Raw genomic sequence first — 14,076 nt, forward strand, 5'->3', positions numbered from 1 at the left:
GCAAGTCTTTCAGGTTGGGAAGCTGTCTGGCAGTCTCTGACAGCCCAAGGAGTTTGGAATCCTTGGGAGGAGAGGTTGCCAATGAATGCTTTGGAACTCAATGCACTCTCTCTTCAGGGCCCTTCAGGCTTGGCCTTTTTTGAAAAAGGAGCCTTATCTCTGTTATCAGACAGACAATGTTACAGCAGTAGCTTATGTCAATCATCAAAGGGGAACTCTTAGATCCCTAGCCATGATAGAAGTATCTTGAATTCTCTCTTGGGGAGAAACCAATTCCTGCCTTATCTCTGTGATTCACATCCCTGGTGTAGACAACTGGAAGGCTGACTACCTCAGTCATCAGTCCCTACATCCAGGGGAGTGGTCTCTCCACCAACATATGTTCTATCTGATTGTAAAACACTGGGGTATACCAGAAATAGATCTGATGGCCTCTCATTTGAACAACAAACTTCCCAGATACCTTGCAAAGTCCAGGGATCCTCCGACAGAGGTATTGGATGCGCTAGCCATGCCCTGGACTTTTCCACCTGCTTATATATTCCCCCCTCTGATTCTGCTCTCCAGAGTGATTTCCAAAATAAAAATGGAGCAGTCATTTGTAATCCTTATAGCCCCAGCATGGCCGCACAGGATTTGGTATGCATACCAGGTCTGAATGTCCAGTGTCTAACCATGGCCTCTTCCTCTAAGGCCAGACCTTCTGTCTCAAGGACCATTCTTCCATCCAGATCTAAAGTCTCTACACTTGATGGCATGGAAATTGAACGCTTAATTCTCAGTGATAGAGGATTCTCTGACTTTATGATTAACAATATGATTTAGGCTTGCAAACCAGTTTCTAGGAAAATGTATCACAAAGTTTGGAAAACTTCTATTTCGTGGTGTATCGACCATGATTATTCCTGGCATTCTTTTAGAATTCTTACTATTCCTGAGTTTTTGCAGAATGGTTTAGACAAATCTCTGCTCTTTCTTTTTTTATATTGTGCTGATCCAATATTATTTGATACTGAGCTTTCCTGCAAAATTCAGACAACTTAAGGTCACACCTATTTTTCCAATTGGTGAAGATCAAATTTCTCCCTACTAATATCATTGTATTCAGGAATTTGTGGTTAATTCCGGGTTTACTATACTGAAATAGGAAAATACCTCAAGCTGTGAAAACTCGACCTGGGCTCCCATAACCTTTTTACACCAGTAATTAACTTTATTCCAGAATTGCTTAACTTTAGGGCACTTCCACAAGCAGTGAATTAAATCTGCCTTGTCTTGTCTGCACTTGGGACACTCCCCTGATGTTACATTACCACTCCATTTGGATACTCGAGCAGGGGAAAAGTATGCCATATTGAGTAATTTAATATGGGATTCCCACCAGGTAACTGAAATCGTTGCTTTCATTGTTAGCCTAACACTGGTGGTAATCCGCTCTTTCTCCACTAATGATACCACCTTGCCCCATTTTCCAAGTAATTTATACGTATGGGCTTCCCCTTGGAAATTAATTAAGGTTTTGTATACTTGTGAGATTCTGTTGAGTCCATCTGTATAGAGTTGAATTACTCTACCTAGTTCCCCCCTTTCTAGATCCATCCCTGTTTCGGTTCTTAAATTCAAAATCCAATGACATACTTGCAGGTAAGCATAAAAGGATGACCCTGCTATATTATATTTACCTTTCAACTCTTCAAAGGACCTTACTACCAACTTAGGCCTAGATTTGGAGTTTGGCGGTAGCCGTGAAAACCAGCGTTAGAGGCTCCTAACGCTGGTTTTAGGCTACCTCCGGTATTTGGAGTCATTCAAAAAAGGGTCTAACGCTCACTTTTCAGCCGCGACTTTTCCATACCGCAGATCCCCTTACGTCAATTGCGTATCCTATCTTTTCAATGGGATTTTTCTTACTCCGGTATTTAGAGTCGTGTCTGAAGTGAGCGTTAGAATTCTAACGACAAAACTCCAGCCGCAGAAAAAAATCAGTAGTTAAGAGCTTTCTGGGCTAACGCCGGTTCATAAAGCTCTTAACTACTGTACTCTAAAGTACACTAACACCCATAAACTACCTATGTACCCGTAAACCGAGGTCCCCCACATCGCCGCCACTCGATTAAATTTTTTTAACCCCTAATCTGCCGACCGCCACCTACTTATGTACCCCTAATCTGCTGCCCCTAACACTGCCGACCCCTATATTATATTTATTAACCCCTAACCTGCCCCCCACAACGTCGCAGCCAGCTACCTACAATAATTAACCCCTAATCTGCCGACCGCAAAGCGCCGCCACCTACATTATAGCTATGTACCCCTAATCTGCTGCCCCTAACACCGCCGACCCCTATATTATATTTATTAACCCCTAATCTGCCCCCCTCAACGTCGCCTCCACCTGCCTACACTTATTAACCCCTAATCTGCCGAGTGGACCGCACCGCTATTATTATAAAGTTATTAACCCCTAATCCGCCTCACTAACCCTATAATAAATAGTATTAACCCCTAATCTGCCCTCCCTAACATCGCCGACACCTAATTTAAATTATTAACCCCTAATCTGCTGACTGGAGCTCACCGCTATTCTAATAACTGTATTAACCCCTAAAGCTAAGTCTAACCCTAACACTAACACCCCCTAAATTAAATATAATTTTAATCTAACTAAATTAATTAACTCTTATTAAATAAATTATTCCTATTTAAAGCTAAATACTTACCTGTAAAATAAATCCTAATATAGCTACAATATAAATTATAATTATATTATAGCTATTTTAGGATTAATATTTATTTTACAGGTAACTTTGTATTTATTTTAACCAGGTACAATAGCTATTAAATAGTTAAGAACTATTTAATAGCTAAAATAGTTAAAATAATTACAAAATTACCTGTAAAATAAATCCTAACCTAAGTTACAATTAAACCTAACACTACACTATCAATAAATTAATTAAATAAAATACCTACAATTACCTACAATTAAACCTAACACTACACTATCAATAAATTAGTTAAATACAATACCTACAAATAACTACAATGAAATAAACTAACTAAAGTACAAAAAATAAAAAAGAACTAAGTTACAAAAAATAAAAAAATATTTACAAACATAAGAAAAATATTACAACAATTTTAAACTAATTACACCTACTCTAAGCCCCCTAATAAAATAACAAAGCCCCCCAAAATAAAAAAATGCCCTACCCTATTCTAGATTACTAAAGTTCAAAGCTCTTTTACCTTACCAGCCCTGAACAGGGCCCTTTGCGGGGCATGCCCCAAGAAGTTCAGCTCTTTTGCCTGTAAAAAAAAACATACAATACCCCCCCCCCCAACATTACAACCCACCACCCACATACCCCTAATCTAACCCAAACCCCCCTTAAATAAACCTAACACTAAGCCCCTGAAGATCTTCCTACCTTTTCTTCACCACACCGGGTATCACACCGATCCGTCCTGGCTCCGATATCTTCATCCAACCCAAGAGGGGGCTAGACATCCATCATCCGACGGCTGAAGAAGTCCAGAAGAGGGTCCAAAGTCTTCATCCTATCCGGGAAGAAGAGTAGATCCGGACCGGCAACCATCTTCTTCCAAGCGGCATCTTCTATCTTCATCCGATGAGGACCGGCTCCATCTTGAAGACCTCCACCGCGGACCCATCTTCTTCCGACGACGACTTCCCGACGAATGACGGTTCCTTTAAGGGACGTCATCCAAGATGGCGTCCCTCGAATTCCGATTGGCTGATAGGATTCTATCAGCCAATCGGAATTAAGGTAGGAATATTCTGATTGGCTGATGGAATCAGCCAATCAGAATCAAGTTCAATCCGATTGGCTGATTGGATCAGCCAATCGGATTGAACTTGATTCTGATTGGCTGATTCCATCAGCCAATCAGAATATTCCTACCTTAATTCCGATTGGCTGATAGAATTCTATCAGCCAATCGGAATTCGAGGGACACCATCTTGGATGACGTCATTTAAAGGAACCGTCATTCGGCTAGTAGGCGTCGGGAGAAGAGGATGTTCCGCGTCGGATGGAAGATGATGGCTCCCGAAGAAAGAAGATTGAAGATGCCGTTGATAGAAGACTTCATCCGGATCATGGACCTCTTCAGCTCCCGCTTGGATGAAGACTTCAGCCGGATCATGGACCTCTTCAGCTCCCGCTTGGATGATGACTTCAGCTGGATCATGGACCTCTTCAGCCCCCCGCTTGGGCTTGGATCAGGACATCGGAGGAGCTCTTCTAGATCGATCGGTGAACCTGGTATGGTGAAGATAAGGTAGGAAGATCTTCAGGGGCTTAGTGTCAGGTTTATTTAAGGGGGGTTTGGGTTAGATTAGGGGTATGTGGGTGGTGGGTTGTAATGTTGGGGGGGGGTATTGTATGTTTTTTTTTACAGGCAAAAGAGCTGAACTTCTTGGGGCATGCCCCGCAAAGGGCACTGTTCAGGGCTGGTAAGGTAAAAGAGCTTTGAACTTTAGTAATCTAGAATAGGGTAGGGCATTTTTTTATTTTGGGGGGCTTTGTTATTTTATTAGGGGGCTTAGAGTAGGTGTAATTAGTTTAAAATTGTTGTAATATTTTTCTTATGTTTGTAAATATTTTTTTATTTTTTGTAACTTAGTTCTTTTTTATTTTTTGTACTTTAGTTAGTTTATTTCATTGTAGTTATTTGTAGGTATTGTATTTAATTAATTTATTGATAGTGTAGTGTTAGGTTTAATTGTAGGTATTTTATTTAATTAATTTATTGATAGTGTAGTGTTAGGTTTAATTGTAACTTAGGTTAGGATTTATTTTACAGGTAAATTTGTAATTATTTTAACTATTTTAGCTATTAAATAGTTCTTAACTATTTAATAGCTATTGTACCTGGTTAAAATAAATACAAAGTTACCTGTAAAATAAATATTAATCCTAAAATAGCTATAATATAATTATAATTTATGTTGTAGCTATATTAGGATTTATTTTACAGGTAAGTATTTAGCTTTAAATAGGAATAATTTAATTAATAAGAGTTAATTAATTTCGTTAGATTAAAATTATATTTAATTTAGGGGGGTGTTAGTGTTAGGGTTAGACTTAGCTTTATGGGTTAATACATTTATTAGAATAGCGGTGAGCTCCAGTCGGCAGATTAGGGGTTAATAATTGAAGTTAGGTGTCGGCGATGTTAGGGAGGGCAGATTAGGGGTTAATACTATTTATGATAGGGTTAGTGAGGCGGATTAGGGGTTAATAACTTTATTATAGTAGTGGTGCGGTCCGCTCGGAAGATTAGGGGTTAATAAGTGTAGGTAGCTGGCGGCGACGTTGTGGGGGGCAGATTAGGGGTTAATAAATATAATATAGGGGTCAGCGATGTTAGGGCAGCAGATTAGGGGTACATAGGGATAATGTAAGTAGCGGCGGTTTACGGAGCGGCAGATTAGGGGTTAATAAGTGTAAGGTTAAGGGTGTTTAGACTCGGGGTACATGTTAGAGTGTTAGGTGCAGACGTAGGAAGTGTTTCCCCATAGCAAACAATGGGGCTGCGTTAGGAGCTGAACGCGGCTTTTTTGCAGGTATTAGTTTTTTTTTTCAGCTCAAACAGCCCCATTGTTTCCTATGGGGGAATCGTGCACGAGCACGTTTTTGAGGCTGGCCGCGTCCGTAAGCAACTCTGGTATCGAGAGTTGCATTTGCGTTAAATATGCTCTACGCTCCTTTTTTGGAGCCTAACGCTGACATTATATGGACTCTCAATACCAGAGTTATTTTAAAGGTGCGGCCAGAAAAAAGCCGGCGTTAGCTACGCGGGTCGTTACCGACAAAACTCTAAATCTAGCCGTTATTTTCCTGGCATAATTGGCCCAGGGAGTGTAAACCCACTTGCGCCCAATTCGAAAAAACCGACATATTCAACCCTGGCGAGAAACTTGGATTTCCTATTAATGGGAGAAAGACGGACTTGCGGAAGTTATTCTTAGTTCCTGTGCACACTTTATGCCATGTCCTCACCACATCTTTAATGGTAGCATATTGTGTTATGTTAGCAGGTAATTCTGTCACTGGGTTATGTAAAATAGCTTTTAGGTCGAAGGGGGAGACCAGGTGCAACTCCAGGTCATACAGTGTAACTAATCCCTTCTCAGTGATCCAATCTAACGCATACTTACACACAGCTGCATAGTTGAAATTCTAATATTTGGGCATGATAAACCTCCACAGTGTTTCGGGAGTGTTAGAGTTGCAAATGCTATTCGTGGCTTTTTCCCTTGCCAGATAAAATTATTAAAAGCCCTCTGTAACAAAAGAATGTCTTTGTTATATAATAGCAGTGGAAAGTTTTAGAGGAAGTATAGCAATTTAGGGAATACAATAACTTTTATAAGCATAATTCTAGCCGAGATGCTAAGTGGTAAATTGGACCAAGTTTGAACTTTTTCTTGTATTCCCTTGATACATTTAGAGAAGTTCAGTCCATACCATTCTCTAGGATTTCTACTTAAACTTATACCCAAATATTGGATACATGAGGTTTCATGAAACGGATGACTTATTGCCTGGGCTGGTTTATATATCCATAGTAATTCTGATTTGCCGTTGTTAATTTTAAAGCCCGAGAAAGATCCAAACAACTTGAGTATAGCTGGAACTTGTGGTATGGACTGAACCGTATTACTTAGAAATCGGCAAAAAGTGATAACACCATATCCTGTGATCCTATTCTAATCCCTTTCAGCTCCTGTCTTAAGTAAATTGCCAAAGGTTCTAGGGACAGGTTAAAGAGTAGTGGGGAAAGCGGGCAGCCCTGTCGTGCACCTCGCCCCAAGGGAAATCTATCTGATGCTTCGCCATTCACTATAATTGCTGATAGTGGATTTCTGTAAATTCTCTGTGCAAACTGCTGGAATGCCCCTATCAGACTAAATCCTTCTAGTGACCTGAAGAGATGATCCCACCCAATCGAGTTGAATGCCTTTTCGGCATCGACTGTGAGAATTGCAATGTCAGGTTTAGAGTGTGCGGTCTTGTAAGTTTTATTTGCAAAGTAATCTAGTACCAACTGTACTCTTCATATATTCTTGACTGGATTGCGTCCTGTCATAAATCCTGACTGATCTGGATGTATAATGTAGTGAAGACACTTTTTGAGTCGATTGGAAATAATAGCCGTCATCAATTTGTAGTCCTGATTCAAGAGGGAAATAGGTCTGTATGATGAGGGAGAGCTGGGATCCTTTCCCTTCTTTAAAATCAGGACTACATTCGATGCTGTGAACAGTGAAGATTGTGGTCTGTTTCCAATAAAGTAATCAATAAACAACACCTGTAGAAGGGGTAAAATTGGCTCTCGCAAGAGTTTATAGAATGCGGCTGGCAGAGCTTCCGGTCCTGGAGATTTGCCTCCTTTAAGATTGATTATGGCATCTGATATCTCTTTTATTGTAATTGGTTCGTTCAACATTTGTAAGTCTTGTTTTGAGATCTGAGGTAACTTAATCTTCTGCCAGAACTTCTCTTTCTCATCCTGGCCTACTACGCTAGGAGAATATAGCTTTTGGTAGTAATCTAAGAAGGCTTGTCTTATTTCTGAGCTCTTATTGAACCTCGTATTCTGATAATCAATGGCTGAGATAAAAAATTTCTGTTGTCTGATTTTTGTAATTTTAGCTAATATTTTTGCTGAAATACCTTGATTCCCCGCGAAGAAAGCTTTCTGCTTCTGATCCTCTTCTACCATCTTTTGTTTGAGAAAGAGATTGCGTTCCCCTCTAATCTTTCTATATTTATTCCAATTAAGTGTCGTGGTATCCTGGATATAATGCGTGTATGCTTTTTTAAGTGTGTTAGCAAGTTGTTCCTCTCTCTGATCCCTTTTTTTCTTCATCTTAATTAGGTATGATTTTATTTCACCTCTCAGGACCGTCTTTGCAGTTTCCCAGAGGATTTCGGGTTCATTCAGATAGTCTTTATTGTGGTTAAAAAACTCCCTCCATCTTTCTTGTAGCCACAACCTGAATTTAATATTCTGATCAAGATATTGTGGGAAATAAAAGCGTGCATTGGTACTCCGTGTGGGGACCCTTTGTTGAATCTCTAGTGAGATAATTGCATGGTCCGATACCGTGATTTCTTTAATATCTGATTTTATGTCATACTTCATCAATTGATTGGAAACTAAAAAAAAATCTATCCTAGAGAAGGATCTGAATGACCTGGACTTGCACGTGTACCCCCTCTGATCTGGGTGTTGAAATCGCCATACATCCTTAAGTGCTAATTTCTGACAGAACTTGTGTAGTATCTTAGCTTCCCTAGTCTTTTTATCCGTCGACCTGCTATTGAATCTATCTAAGATGTGTGAGAAAGTCATGTTGTAGTCACCCACTACTATTATATTTTTACCCACAAACTGAAAGAGTTTCAGACCCAGTGTTTCCCAAAAATCCCTGTCTGTTTTATTGGGGCCATAAAGATTGCAGAAAACGTATAAATTTTTATTTATTTCAATTTCTAAAATTTGATACCTTCCATCAGGGTCATTATATGTTGTTATAATTTGATAATCTAAATTCTTATTGAGCAGTATAGTTAATCCTCTTTTCCTTTGACTATATGATGTAAATAAGATCTCTCCTACCCATTTAGATTGTAATTTAGCGGCTTCTACCAGGGGAAGATGGGTTTCTTGAATAAAAGCTAAATCAGGTTTGTGGGAGCCCAGGAGTTTTATCATTAATTTCTGTTTAATAGGTGAAGAAATCCCTCCTATATTCCAGGATAATATATTAAGTTTATTCATTTCTATTTATTTATCAGGTCATTCGTTAGGTCGTGGCGAGAAAGGGGGGAAAAAAAGAAAAAAAAAAAAGGGGAGGGGAAAATATAATTATTCCTGACGGGGGTCCTCGGGTCCTGGCCGTCAAAATAATAATACAGCGAAACTTAAACTTAACAATCGGCTGTCTAAAACAATTGACATATTTCGATATTTGTTGAGGGACCTGCATTCCTCCTAGATTATTGAACGAGGTTACTGTCCCATTTTTTAGCATATAAGAAAAAAAGGTAAACAAGGTAAACAAGGAAAATATAGAAGCAAAACAAGCAACAAAACACCGTGAACATAAAAGAAACAGCATTCTCATCAATGAAGCTGGCATCAATCCAATTTTTACATAATCCCACCTAAGGCGCCTAATAACATCGCTATACCCCATTCTTTAACCCTGCTAAACAGACTCTTCCGAATTATCAACCTAGCAAAAACCATAAACAAGAAAATGGAGAAGAAAAAAGGAACATAAATACCCCATAAACATGAGGAGAACAACATTCTCAATATTAAAAGTAACATCATTCCAGTAGAAACAGATTTCTGTCTAATGTATCTGGTGACCTTACTGTAACCCATTCTTTTGACAATAGGATTTAATTTCCTCAACTTTCAAGAATGTGAGTATGGCGCCATCCTTCTCCAGCACTATTTTTGCTGGATACACTAGTCTAGCCTTCAAATTGGCATTGATCAGTCTGGAGCAGTATGGCGCCATTTCCCTCCGCTTTGATTGAGTTTCTATCGAGAAATCCTGAAACAATAATAATCTCATCTGGCCTATCTTGATTCCATTGTTCTTGCGATACAATCGCAAGATATGAAACTTATCTTGGAAGTTTAAGAACTTTATTATTACTGGTCTAGGTTTATAAACAGGATCAGATTTATCACGTACTGGCCCTAATCTGTGTGCTCTTTCTACTGGGATCACTACATTTTCTATATGGCTGCCAACCATTTGTGGGAGCATGGTAGAGGAGAATTTTAGGAGGTCAGAATATTCAGCAGTTTCAGGAAGCCCAATAACCCTAAGGTTATTGCGCCGCGACCTATCTTCCAGGTCCTCAATCTTGGCTTGTAATGTATGTAAGATCTTGTCTTGTCTTTCATTTCTCTATTCCTGAGTGGAGAGTTTATCCTCCACATCAGAGACTCTAGATTCTAACTCCAGAAGTCTAGGGGAGAATTGCTTGACTTCTGTCGATAGATTACTGATTTCTTGTTTCAGGACATCAAACTGGGGCATTAATAGTTTGGATATTTGGTGAAGTAGTGTTGCGGTGTCAATGCTACTAAGACTTATATCGCTACATACTTCCGGCTCACTAGGCTTGTTCCTTTTGTCCTTCTGTTTGGGTGGCATCGCTGGTGAATTAGATTTAGAGTGAGACATATATTTGTCCATGAGTGAGAAAACCAAAAGAATTAAGATCCAGTTGACTGTGATGAAAAAAAGTAAAACCGATTGTGTCTAAAGGTGAATCCGTGATAGTATGGGATATATAAAGAGTGAATAAAGTGTGTAGATAGTGAGGAAAAGGGTGAAGAGAGATGGCAAAACCCAAGAAGAGGGGGAGAAAAACACAAGAAGACCCCCACGTAATCAACCCAAGTACTTTGGGTGAGTGCGTTTTATCGCGTCACCACCCAAAATCAGGACCTATAATTTCAGGACCACCTGACGGCATTAATCTAAACCCCCAACAATTTTATCTGCAGCCTCTAACTAACTGCTAAGTTTTGACAGTCAGCTCATAAAAAAAGAAGAGGAGAAAAAAAAAACACAAAGAAAAGAGAAGAGCCTCAGAAAACAGCTCTTAGGATGTTGCGTTATACTGTGCCCGACGGGCAGTAGTATTACAGCTTCTAAATTCTTATCCTAAGTATCAGTGGACTGAAGACTTATAATCAGTTATGAGGCTTATGACCATTTAACCTTTAACTATACAATTCACTGGCATTAAATACAGACAACTTTTTCCCTCTTCTTTTCTCTCCTTTTAAACGGAGTGGGTCCTCAAACCAGTAGAGGGGGCTTTATCAATACCTATTTGGACCTGGATTACTTGTTCAAACCTCTAAGTAGGTACATACTGAAAACAACCGAGTACACATATTCCACAGCTGCAAAGCCTATAAAAGGTTAGATTGTATTCACACTAGCTCCTTATCATATCTTCTATAATATTCGGCAATAAATATAGGTATAATATGTATAATTAAATGACAATCGGTCCAAGTATAGACAATGTCCCCTAGAGTCTGTCTGGTCAACCTGGACCCACAGGGTTTGGTGCATGGGCTCACGCCCTAAACCTGACCAGATATTGGCCCACTAGAAAAGAGATAGCCAAACTCTGAGTCCAATGTAGCTTCTCTTATTGGCTAGATATGTCAGGGTAAGCCAGTGTCCCTTCTCCTGGCTAACTTGAGTGGGGCCCGTGACTCCCAGCGCTCCACAGTCAAAGGTGGAATTCCCTCCCAGCTCCTGCTAAGACTTGTCCAGCCCTTGCCGACCTGGCATATTCCGATATGTAATAGGGGGAGTCCCTCAAAGGACCCTGCTAGGAATTAGAGCCCAACAGTCTAGCTGGCAGAAAATTTCAGATGCAGCCCCTCTCTATGCTCCGCAGATTTTGTGAGCTCTTAATATCGCAACAAGGCTTGAAACATATGGAAAACTCACTTGTCTTGTAATGACCTGTCCAGGAGTGAGCTTTCTTTTCCTTGTTTTTATAGGAAGTTATTAGCCTACTTATACAGCCTGCTTATTCAGCCTACTTATACGCCTTGTTATTCTCCAGCCTTGAAGAGAAAAGCTAGTAGCACCTATGATAGGCAGCCCTGAGCACTTATCAGGCATGCTACTAATCTGGTTCACGGCCAACCTATATTAAATAAAATGTCAAAAAGGACTCCTCGAGTTTGCAGAGTTATGCTGGGTAAGGCAGTTATATACAATCTCCGTTATATTGGCCTTACCTGTAGCTTCCAGTATAGCCAATGTAATGTTACTCACTGCCCGCTCCTGTGTAGCCTCAATGCTAATAATTATAGTGGATCAGCGCCCGCCATTTTCTCAGCTGCAGCTTCGCCAGGTATCGCCACTTTATGTACCGTCCTACTATGCCAGTATGCTGCCTTCCACGGGGATGATACGTGCCTTTGTCGGGAAGCAGCTCCTGCAGCTCCTAGCGAACTCCTCCGGTGGGCTTGCCACGGCTATGTTGTATGCCGTCTGCTGGCGTCTCTGCTGTTTTCAGCGCGGCCGCTCCACCACCTCTTGCTATCCGCTTCTTCCCGGTCTCCACAACTTAATTGTTTAACAGCCGACGCCAGCCGACTTCTTGATCATACTCTCACCTATTGCATCCGCTCCATGCATCTGCTCTTGACAGTTTTATACGGGGTAGGTATTCTTGTTCCGCTCTTGTGTCGTTGCCGGCTCTCTTAGAGTAGCTACAGGAAAATGGAGCGTTGGTTGAATCCAATGCTGTGCCCTTGCCGACAGAGCCTCTAGGCAGGGTATTGAACTTCTCGGCGGCTACTGCTATACTCCGAATACAAAATTTTCGAATCAAGGAATCCAAAACGCCTGGGGTCAATGTAAAGCTGCTCTTTTTCCTAGAGCACAGAGCTAGCGTGTTCTCTGCTAGCTCCTCCCCTGCCGGAAGCCCTTCGCTCTTTCTGTATTATTTCATAGAAAGATTGCTGACCTTCCTGATGTTCAATGTTTTGTTCAGGCTATTAAAGGTTTTACAGGCTCCTCTTTTTGAGTCTATACAAAAATTAAACATTAAACTACTTTGATGGAAAGTGCTTCTTTTGACCATCTCTTCGGCTAGAAGAGTTTCTGAATTGTCCGCTCTCTTTTATGAGTCTCCTTATCTGATATTTCATCAAGATAAAGCTGTTTTGAGGACTATGTTTACATTTTTGCCTAAAGTTGTTTCCTCACACAACTTTAAAGGGGAATTGTTGTTCTCTCCTTGTCTCCTGATCCAAAAAATGCTACTGAATGATCTCTACATTATTTGGATGTTGTTAGAGCTTTGAAATATTATGTTGATGCTACTAAAGATTTCAGACAGACTTTGAGTCTGTCTGTTCTTTTTTCTGGTCCTAGGAAAGGCCAGAAAGCCTCTGCTATTTCTTTAGCCTCTAGGTTGAAGTTTTTGCTTCACAAAGCTTATTTGGAGGTAGGTCAGCCTCTGCCACAGATAATTAAAGCTCATACTACTAGATCGGTTTCCACATCTTGAGCTTTCAATAATGAGGCTTCAGTTGATCAAATTTGCAAAGCGACCACTTGGTCTGCTCTGCATACCTTGACTTAGTTTTACCATTTTGATGTTTTTGCTTTGTCAGAAGCAGTCTTCGATAGAAAGATCCTTCAGGCAGTTGTCTCAGTTTGATAATTGTACCTATATATTGAGTTTGTCATAAAAGACATTATTTTTGAGTTATGGATTTAATTTTTCAGCAAAAAAAAATTTTTTTATTTAATCCCTCCCTTTATTGTTACTCGTGGACTTTTACATTGTGGGTATTATATCCCATACATAACAGGTCATGGACTCACCACCTATATTAAAGAAAACATAAATTAAATCTTACCTTATGAATTAATTTCATTAATGATGGTAAGAATCCACGAGCCACAACCCGTTTGGGGTTGATTTTTTTATTTAAGCACATCTTTTTTCTTGCTCCTCATTTTGGCTTTTACTCCTCCTAAACACTTTATCCCTTGGCTATATGTCAAACTAAGGTATGATTGATGTGGGAGGGGTTTTATAGGCTTTTAAAAGTTTGGAAATGTTTGCCTCCTACTAGTAGGAATGTATATCCTATATATAACAGGTCTTGGACTCTCACCACCATGAAAGAAATTAATTTATCAGGTAAGATATAAATTATGTTATTGTACCAAATACCATCAGATATATGTATAAATATGTATTTATGAATAAATAGAACATTTTCTGCTATGTGAAGAACATTAGAATGTCAAATATTCATATTTTCATGTCGGGTTAGCGCACTTGAGAAAGTGGGATTGGGTTGGTGTGCGAGAAGGGTTTTAGGGTTTCTTCCAATTTTTGCTCTATTAATTTCTATGGGGGAATATGTTATCATACATGCAATATTCTAAGTTCGTTTTTTTACATGTGCAAAAAAGCTCACTTCTAGTGGAGTTAGCACTCGAGCAGAAGCAATAAA

At 39.8% G+C, this 14,076-nt stretch overlaps 1 protein-coding gene across 1 annotated transcript in view; it reads left to right on the top strand.

Moving 5' to 3' along the window:
- LOC128652390 (NXPE family member 3-like) overlaps nucleotides 1–14,076 on the top strand; it is a 192,285-nt gene that overhangs the window by 153,693 nt on the left and 24,516 nt on the right. The window lies entirely within an intron of this gene.

Source organism: Bombina bombina, chromosome 3 (genome assembly GCF_027579735.1).
Source record: "Bombina bombina isolate aBomBom1 chromosome 3, aBomBom1.pri, whole genome shotgun sequence".
NCBI classification, from domain to species: Eukaryota; Metazoa; Chordata; class Amphibia; order Anura; family Bombinatoridae; genus Bombina; species Bombina bombina.